Source organism: Dama dama, chromosome 4 (genome assembly GCF_033118175.1).
Source record: "Dama dama isolate Ldn47 chromosome 4, ASM3311817v1, whole genome shotgun sequence".
NCBI lineage: Eukaryota > Metazoa > Chordata > Mammalia > Artiodactyla > Cervidae > Dama > Dama dama.
Window position 1 is genome coordinate 18948903 of NC_083684.1, and position 10911 is coordinate 18959813.

Below are 10911 nucleotides of genomic sequence, written 5' to 3' on the forward strand. Positions count from 1 at the left end.
CTGAGTTGGGAGCTGGGGAAATGGCAGAGAATAAGACCAATGTTGTCCCTGCTTACATGGGGAATTGCAAAGAATTCCATCTTGCCTGCATGCCACTCTTGCGATTCCCTGGCAGACCCCAGTCAGGTCTGCTTTCTGGGGCAGAGACTCACATGGCTCCTAACAGTAGGCAGTGATGGGCACTGTGCTTGCCCCTGGGCAACTGGGTGGGGATGAGGCTCCTTTCACAGCTGGGGTCTTCCAAGAGAGTCTCCCCTGCTAGTTTACACTGGGTGCAGACTGGAGTCAAAGTACCCAGGCACCGTCTAGTCTTGGGGACTTTGCACATGCTGTTCCCTCTGCCTACAACATCCTGGCCCCGTCCACTCTCCACCTGGCCAACTCCTCTCCCTTCAGGTCTCAGCACAAGTATCTATTCCCTGGGACCACCTCCCCTGACCAGGACCACCCCCTTCCGGCGCAGGCCCCTCTTTACAAAGCCCCACACACCTGCACCTTCCCTGCAGTCCCAACCACACTGTGGTTCTGCGTATTCACTTGTCTCCCCCACTGAACTCGGAGCCCCATGCAAGCAGGGACCACATTGGTCTTAATCTCTGCAGTTTCCCCAGCTCCCAACGCAGAATCTGACTCAAATATTTGTTGAACAAATTAACAAATGAACACAAAGAAAACTAAATGTGCAAGTAGAACTCTCCTCTTCCAAAGGTGATGTTACACTCAACAGCATTCCATCACCAGAATAAGCAGTGTGTTTTAACTCCTTTTTCCTCTTCTACATCCCCCACTTCCTTGCTTTCCAAATTTATAAACTGAGGGAAAATGAGTTCACGTAAAGGACTAAGCTCCTTTTGAAAAACATTTTCAGTGACTGATGTATTTCATTAGCATGGAAAACAATATCGTTACATTATACATTTTATACAAACTACTAATCCACATGTGTGCAAATTTGCCTCTAAGGACCACTTAGTATTTTTACAATATGCTTTCAATATTTCCCCTTTGTTCCCATGTAATATTTTTTGCTATTAAAATACATAATAATGTTCTAAGAAGGGAAAAAAAAAAAAAAAACAGGGTAGCTCTAACCAAATAGAAGCAGAAGACTAGGGGCTTACAGATCCACTTTCCCTTTGTCTTTGATGAGGGAAGGGTCCGAAATTAACTTCGCCACCTGGATTTCAAAAATACATGGAAATAGTCATATACAGACTTGAACCCACCACACTGCTTCAGCTCACTTTCCCCAATGCATCCGGCCCTGCAGAGACACAGTGGCGTGCAAGTAGACATCCAGCAACACTTCTAAATCAGGGAGCCCTGGACAGCAGCGTCTGTCCACTGCTCACTGTGTCCTCTCATTAGGAGAGAGAGCTCTGATCTCTTCCTCTTCTTCCAAGGACACCAACTCCATCATGGGGGCCCCACTCTCACAACCTCCTCTAAGCCTAATCACCTCCCCACGTGGCCACCTCCAAGTGTCACTGCACTGAATTTGAGGGGACACAAACATTTTGCCCAAACACTCACTAATATTTATAATGTTGATAATACTTTTGGTGTTTTGAGTTAAAGTATATTATTTCATTTCATTTACATTCTTTAAAAGGAGCCTATCATAAAATTTAGAATTATACATGACCTCATCTATATTTCCATGGGATGACAGTGGTTTCCCAGACTATGAACGCAAATTCCATTTGCATACAGTACTGTGTGACCTTGAGAACTAACTATGAGATGGGCATCATTCTGGCACATAAAGGTGAGCTCTTTTAATTTGCGCCATCACCTGGCAAATAGCCTTTCCAAATGGGAAACTTTCCCAGGAGCAGGTGTGTCTGCTGGAATCCTCTCCCTCATGAAAAGCTCCCCACTTCTGTTTAGTTCTGGCAGGCCTGGGGATCACACAGCCTTTGTCTGGTGAAGAACTGACTGGCAGGGAGACACTAAGCAATAAAAACAAACAGGGCCCCTTTCTATATGGTTATTTAAGAGAAAGCTTGAAAACCAACAAACGAAGAAAGAATCAGTCACAAGAAATCTAAGTTGTTAATGAGGCGCCTTAGAACTCACTCCAAGTTCCAGATTGGGAGTGGGAGGGGCTGCAGAGGAGAGCCACAAAGGGCAGAGGAAACAGAGGGGAGGGGATGGGGGAAGGAACACCCACCTCAAACCAACACGAGTCTGACAGGTGAAAGCTGGCAGGGCATTCAGGTGAGGCGAGGAAGGAGGTCCCCACATTTGGGAATAATTACTAAATCATTTTGCACCTTTCAAAACAGCAAAGAGTGATATTCAACTCCAAATATCTTTACAATGTTCCTCACTGCAGAGTCCCTCTGAACCCAGCTGGCTGAGTAGCACTTTCAGCCTCGGCTCCGCCAAGCCAGGCTTTGAGAGAAGGGCATTCTGCGGGGGTCTGTGTGCTGCCCTGGGGCTGGGGCCGCAGAGCAAAAATGCAAGGATGGTTTGTCTGCCACCACTGGGATGGAACCAGCTGGAACCCACTCATATCCTGCATCAGCCGCTAGTCACACTGTGATGGATGAGGGTCAAGAACCTGCCCCTGACCTGTGTCCTGGGGGGCTGGGCTTCACTTAGAGCCTGGGTCTTCTGTGGGGGAGAGGGCTAACACCCGCTGAGCCACATGGCAACAGCTCCTGGGCTGCTGAGAGGTCCTGGTCAGTGGTGTTCTGTGGATATTCTGACAAGAGGTGAGAGACTGTGGTTTTGCACAAAGTCCTATATCCTATCGTTTCAGCAAGGACTGCCTTGCTTCCTGCCCCATATGCCATCTGGAAATGCTGGTTCCTAGTCTGCTGAGTGACCAGATCTAAGGAAACTATTCACCTAGCTGCTTTTTCATAAGATTCTCATTAAAACCCTGCCTTGACCAAGCTAACCAAGTCCAGGCTCCTCTCTGCCTCTGCTACCTCTCACAACCCTTCAAGCTCACCACATACCCCAGGAGTTTCCCAAAAGGCACTGCATCATCACCCTAATGCCAAATGCCACCCCCTCCACCTCCTGGCCCCTTGAGAAGCCGCCCTCACTTTCCTCTTCTTCTTAGTTCAATGCTCCCCTCACTTCACTGGCCACTCTGGCCCTTGCACAGCTATTGCTGCCCTCTGCTCTCTGCATCAGAGTTATTTCTGGGTTTATTCATTTCCATGTCTGGTTGCTAACCCATGGGGGGCCAATGAGTGCCTCTGTCTAAATCACCTTGGCATTTCAAACAGCGCAAAGGCTGAATACAAATGAAGAAGTGTATGCATGAATAAATGAACAACTAAATAAATGAAAACTGACTAGGCAGACATCTCAGAGGTGTTCTGGGCCCTTCCTCTTTAACGAGGGTCAAGAGCATGGACTCCGAAGCAGTGGGCCTGAGGCTGAATCCCAGCCCACATGCCTTGCTTACTGTGTGACCTCGAGCACATTATTTACCGTCTCTGCGCATAACAACAGTGGCTACCTCCTAGGGGAGAAGTAACCAAGTTACTCCATTCAAAGTCTGTAGAGCCAGGCCAGACACATAGTAGGACCAGGGACACTGCGTAGTCTCAGCACAGAGTACAAAACCAAATGATTTTTATGAAATTCTGATGTTGATCCCAACAGCCCACTTTGAGCTCACTATGATGAAACAGAAAGCAAGGAGTTAAACCCTTCAGCCTCAGGAAAGAGGGATTAGCAGCATTGTGTCTGTTTAGTTACTCAGCTCACTGCCTCTCCAGAGGAAAATATCCTTGAAAGATTAGATTATGTAGTGCGAACTACAGCCACAGTGCTGAGAAGCGCTGCTGTCGCCTCCCAGCTAGGCTGAGGTCTCAGGCTAATTTCCCGTAGGTGGTCTGGGCCAGATTTCCTGGAGGCCGGGGACAGAACAAACAGCCTTTCCTGTCCCCCAGGGACTACAGCGTGAAAGCACTTTTTGAACCTTAAATTAAAAAACTGAAAGGCCTTGTCCATTCTGAAAACTCCACATACTTTACTTAATTTTTAAAACAGCAACACGTCAAAGAGCTCTCACAAATGATGGGCCCCTGCTTTGGACTATTGAAAAGTGTTCACCTTTAAGAAAAATAATTCAAGCAGAGTGACATGTGCCTGCATCTCTCCTCCTCTGGAATGTCTTTCCTTCTCCAGGTGTCAGGGCTGTGAGAGATATGACAAGTGACATTTGGAAATTGTTCATACTCTGATATTTTAATGTTCCAAGGGAGTCAAGGCTTAGCACCCTGGAACAGGAAAATCTCCTTGTTCCGAGTATGAAATGGACCATCATACAGAAGAGAAAAGGCCTGGCTTTCTGTCGGAGGTTGGAGATGGCTCTGTGCTTGCTCTTCAGATTTGTGATGACTCCCAAAGATATTCAGATGGACAGAGACTGAACTTTGAGCAGAGAAGCCAGATTCCAGACAGAGTTGAAATAGAAAGTTCTGGGTAAGCATCACAAAGCCTGAACTCAAAGCTCTGTGGCTTCTGGGACCCTGGACCAGTTTCTTGACCTCTCTGAGCCTCAGTTTCCTCATGTGCATAACTGTAGAACTATCAGTTCCCAGGCTAACTAGTGAAGACTCCATGGAAACCTGTACTTGAAGACTCTGTTTTGAGAACTGTAATTTGCAGTATTGTGGTATGCAAGTGGGAGCTTTCTCTAGATGAGGCTTGGTATGTTGTGCCTTGTTGCCCAAAGAATCTTTAAATCTTATAAAACACCCAGGTGCTCAATGAGACCTTCATTGCTTCCTTTTTTGGAATGGAAAATCAATTGGAACTTAATTTGCTGTCCATCAAAATCCAATGTTTTCTCTCAACATTGAAAAGTACAGGGCACAAGGATGAGCATGGAGAAAACACCTAGATACTCTGTTAAATAGAGGGAAACTAGCCCCAGCACAACATGCCTGCAGGCTGTGAGCTGTGTGATGGCTCACTATTGAATCTGCTGCTCACAGCATCACACCTGGCACACAGCAGGTCCCCAGAAATATTAGTTGAACCAATAAATAGGTATAGAATTATTCTACACATTAAATATTGGCTGCCACTGAATGTGGCATTAAATGACTAAAGTATTACTATCCATACACTTATACAAGTGCTTGGGAAGGAACCTGGAAGGAGGCACTGAAACCATTTAAAGTGATTGCCTGAGGAAGGATGGGGCAGCACCTTTTGCCATAAACTTCAGAATCATTTGAATACTTAGTTCAGTCGCTCAGTCATGTCCAACTGTTTGTGACCCCATGGACTGCAGTGCTTCAGGCCTCCCTGTCCATCACCAACTCCCAGAGCTTACTCAAACTCATGTCTATAGAGTCAGTGATGCCATCCAATCATCTCATTCTCTGTTGTTCCCTTCTCATCCCGCCTTCAATCTTAGCATCAGGGTCTTTTCCAATGAGTCAGTTCTTCACATCAGGCGGCCAAAGTATTGGAGTATCAGCTTCAACACCAGTCCTTCCAATGAGTATTCAGGACTAACTTCCTTTAGGATTGACTGGCTTGATTTCCTTGCTGTCCAAGGGACTCTCAAGAGTCTTCTCCAACACCACAGTTCAAAAGCATCAATTCTTCGGCACTCAACTTTCTTTATAGTCCAACTCTCACATTCATACATGACTATTGGAAAAACCATAGTTTTTACTAGATGGACCTTTGTTGGCAAAGTAATGTCTCTTCTTTTTAACATGCTGTCTAGGTTGGTCATAACTTTTCTTCCAAGGAGTGAGCATCTTTTGATTTCATGGCTGCAGTCACCATCTGCAGTGATTTTGGAGCCCCAAAAACTAAATATAATGAATATTTTTAAATAAATATAATAACTTTTAAATAAATATAATGAATTTTTAAAAATAAATATAATGACTATTTAACCCTGAAATTATATTCTTGCCAACGTGCATACTCTGTAAAGTAATGAAAAAGAAACTCATTTATAACTAATACCTCTTATTGGGTCACAAGAATTCATAAATCATTACAAAAGAGTCTTTGGTGACCCATAATTTGAAATTAATAAATTCAGAAGAGTTGCACAGCACTGACTCCCACCTCCAAGAGCAGGAACTGATGGATCAAAGTAGTGAGTTATCCTATCTTTATAAGCATAAAAAGAGACCAAAGCTGGGAAACAGAAAGCATTCAGCTCTTGTCTTCATATTTTTATTAACCAAGATCACTTTCGGTTAATAAAAAAAACTCAGAATACTTAGGTAAGGACAGTCCTGGCACGGAACCACTATGGGAACAAGGCCCTGGGTAGCCCAATTTCCTTTCATTCTTTCAAAGTTGGCTTCAGAGAAGATTGTGAATGTGAGAGAGGCCCCAGGCAGGGCTATCCTCGAGGTACAGAGAGGGAAGCTAGCCGGTGGAGGTTTCGGAAGAACATGACACGTTTTCTCCCTAGTGTTTCTTTTCTTACACACAGGCATGCACAAACATACATACACAGCAGCAGCCAAGGAACTTCTAAAACAGATTAATCCCAAAACTAAGGTGGGGAAAGGAAACCTCCTCAGGACACTAATCCTGTTTGAAGTTAGGTTTTGTTTATTTGTTTTAGAGCTCTCACAGTCTCTTTCCTGAATGTAGGTGAAACTATCTTTGGGGATCAGACGAACAGGTCCCCCAACAGGCCTGTCATCAAAAGTTGAATAGATGTTCCATCAACTAGAGAACCAGCCAACAAGACCCATTATTGAGTCGCTGCACATGGACTTCCAAATCCACAGAACATACACCCTGACGCTCATGCCCCACACTTGTGGTGTCACGCTGACTCAGATGGTCAGAACTGAAAGCCTATGTGGCACCAAGATATCCATTAATTGCCCAGTTCTCCAGGGAACAGAGGCTGTCATGTGGGGCCCTACTCCATTGTCTTGTCCCGGCATGAACCATTGGGCTTAGTCTCAGAAGCACCTCCCCATGACCCCTCTCCCACACTTGCCAAGCGTGACAACTTTGCCAGGTGTGCTGGGTCCCAACCTGCCACTGCCCACCCAAACACATCCCCATGTTGGATCTTCGGGGTCTCTGGTGAATGCTGCCAACGGGTCAGGCTTCTGTAGGCATCCAGGAGGCTTAGGAGGAGAGGAAATGGTAGTTATTCTATGTGAGCCTGAGGAAGACACAGACAGAGACCCTGTGGAAAGCTGGGATGTGGCTGAGCAGCCTTTACACCAAAAGACAGTGGCGACCTGGAGTCCAGCCACCCGCTGACACTTCCATCCCACAAGCCAACTAGCTGACCTTTCACCTGAATCTTGTCTCTGTCACGTCCATCCAAAGAGTTCTGCCAAATCCAGCCTGTGTGTATTAAGATATATGTAACATAAAATCTACCGCTTTGACCATTTTTTAAATATACAACTGAGTGTCCTTTAGGCCATTCACAGGACTGTACAACTACCACCTCTGTCTAGTTTCAAGATGTCTTCATCACCCCAAAAGAAAACCCTGTACCCACAAGAAGACACTTCCCATCCCCTTTCCTCCTGGCCCCTTGGCAACCCTTGGCTTTCTGTCTCCATATGCCTATCTACTCTTGACATTCCATATCAGTGGACTCATACAACATGTGGCCTTTTGTCTCAATCTGATTTTAAGGTGGTCTTGAAGCAGACTCACCCTCAGTGGGAGATGGCTTCCTTCCTTCTGACAAAGCACTTCATGGGAGGAGGACACCAATGACTTTCAGTCCTCTGCTCACAATGAACCCCTTGCTGACCACAGCTGGAGTGGATGGCCTTGATCGTGGGAAACCCTCCTTTTCTTCCTTACCTGCATCAGCACACCTGTGCCTCAGAACCCTAATGGCAGGTACCAAGTCGACACCCTCTTACACCTGCAGCCCAAAAGGGCTAACCCACTTGCTTCACTGCCTGCTGGTGGACAACAGGATAGCACAATCCACCTCACTGGCTTCTGCATTTCTTTGCACAACACGATGCTACATGCCTCTACTACTCATCTTGGGCTCATCAGTATTTATTCACCCCTTGCCCATAAGAAGTTCCGCGGTCCAACCACCCTAGACGTTCACCAGCCGCAGTACCCTCTCGGAACCCTCTGCCCATGGCCATGAATTCATGTATGTCACTGGTTCCCAGTGAGGTGGGTGCACCTGCCGGCAGAGCACATGTGCAGCAGTGCACGTCCTGCACGTCTGCATCACTGCCCCCTCTCACACACATGTGCCTGTTGGAAAACAACTCAGGATTCCTAGAAGGACCTAGAGAGGCACAGAGAAGCTCAATTCTGATTTCACAGACCCTTGACCGGTGGCCTGGGACTGCTGCTCTCTTACACAGCTCAGCCTAAAGCCCCCGCTTGTCTCAGCCAGCTATCAGTCAGGGCTCCCTGAAGAAACAGAACTACCAGGAGATGCATGTTGCTATTGTCGTTCAGTCACTAAGTCATGTCTGACCCTTTGCAACCCCACAGGCTGCACCATGCCAGGCTTCTCTGTCCTTCACTGTCTCTCAGAGTTTGCTCAAACTAATGTCCATTGAGTTGGTGAGGCCATCCAACCATCTGTCACCTGCTTTTCTTTTTGCCTCCTATCTTTCCCAGCATCAGGGTCTTTTCCAATGAGTCAGCTCTTTGCATCAGGTGGCCAAACTATAGAAACGTCAGCATCAGCGTTAATCCTTCAATAAATATTCAGGGTTGATTTCCTTTAGGATGGACTGGTTTGATCTCCTTGCTGTCCAAGGGACTCTCAAGAGTCTTCTCCAGGAAGAATTGAAAGCATCAATGCTTCAGTGCTCAGCCTTCTTTATGGTACAACTCTCATATGGGTAGATGACTACTTGAAAAACCATAGCTTTGATTACATGAACCTTTGTCAGCAAGCTGATGTCTCCACTTTTTAATATGCTGTCTAGGTTTGTCATAGTTTGCCTTCCAAGGAGCAAGCATCTTTTGTACATGCATATGTCTACATATTACCTATGTGCATGTGTATACATTGTGAGATTCATCTTAAGAAGTGACCCACAAGACTGTGGAGCCAGGAAAGCCTAGAGTCTATAAGGCTACTGCAGGCTGAAAACTCAGGCAGGATCTGACGCTATTGTCCTGAGGCAGAATTTTTCATCTCAGGGAAACCTTGGCTTTTGTTCAAAAACCTTTTTTACCTGATTGGATGAGGCCCACCCAGACTATCCAGGTTACTCACAACCTACTGATTGGTTATAGTTACAAGCCTTCTCAGAAACCCTTAGATTAGCATTTGATCAAATAATTTGGTCCTACAGCCTTCCACATCTACGCACAAAACTGAGCAACCCACAGCCCACAGAGGCCTCAGGCGGCAGAAGCTGCTCAGGTATCAGACCCCCCTGAGACCTCAGACCCACCCAGGGCTGCACACGCCAAGAAGCCATACTTGAGACATAAGGAGATGTCACATCCGCCCCTTCTCACTCCAAAGTACCTCATCTTAGGACAGCACGCTGCTTCTCTACATGAAATGTGACTTGGAATGCTCTAGTGCAAGATGTAAAGTGACTTTACACACACATGTATAGACAGCCATTAGAAAATCCAGATGGGATATCACCAGAATCTTCCTGTTGTCTCACAAGAGCTGTCTTGCTCAGCAATTGTTTCTCAGAGTCACCAAGCAATGAAAAGAAACTTCAAGTTTTAAATTTTAGGTGGCTAATTCTCCCTCCTAGGACAAATCATTCTTTGATGACTACCATGAAAAAACCCCTGTACAGAAAAACCAATGGGCAACTGGACCCTGGCCACGTCCAAGAGGATAAAATGGCATGGAGTTGTTGCTGCACCATCTGACCCCAGAAGCAAATGTGTCCAGCTCTCCCTTATAACACAGTTGGTGGGGCTGGAGGACTCAGCAAGAAGGTTACATTACACCAGTCCCAGGAAGTCAGGTTCTCCCAAGGCCCCTGGTATGTGTAACTGCAGAGACATGAGAGAAAAATCACAAGTATATTTTCACTGTGACTGAAGAAATGGAAGCAAAGTCTACCAGACAGAAAAGGGGGGAAGCCCCCTCGTTTATGAAACAGGAGGGGGAGGGGAAGGGAAGGAAACATTTGGGATTAAATATTGTCGTTTGAGTGGCGCAGCTGATGAAAGCCAGGAAATTCGAAATGTGCACACGACAACCTGACACTCCAATTTTACACTCTGGACCCCAAACAAAAGCCGCTCTGTGAGGCACCGGGACAGCAGGCGGTGTGGCTGCCGAGGGAGGGACACGGGCCTCCTTTCCATTTAATGGCTGTTCAGTGTCGAGGCTGAAAACCAAAATGTTGTTCTGTGGCCCAACACTGGGCCCCTGCCCTGCCCCCCCAGCTCTGGTGACATGGTTCCATGGCTTAGGCGGAGGCGCCTGGCCTGTTCTTCCCCTTGAAACACCGAAATTCAAGGGCGCTTCCACCAGTGGATTCCCCCATCCCTATCTGGACACAGGCAGCTGTGATGTCCCCGGTCTTGAGCCCAACTCCCCTGGTACTGTCCCTGCCACAGCAGGTCGGCCCACAGGCCTCCTCCAGAGAAAGCCAAATGCAGCAGAAAGAATCAACCAGAAGGGGCTCCAGGCTGGACCGTGTGCTAGTTCCAGTGAAAGAGCCCCTGAGGAGGGCAGGCCAATCAGGCGATCACGCTATGGGGAGAAATGACAGAGGAACTAGAAGCCACAACCACCAGGGTCTTCACATTTGTTTACTGAGTTCAGCCAACTATCTTTGAAACTTCAGTTGGACGGTCCTCAGACAAAACCCTTGGACATTCAGACAGGCATTGACAAACTTAACCTGGCCAGGTGGGAGCCCGGGAGGCGTTGAGGCCCAGCTCTAGAGATAAGCAGCAAAGGCCAGCTTGGCAAGGCCTCTGCCTGAGGGAGCAGCCCGACCGCGAGTG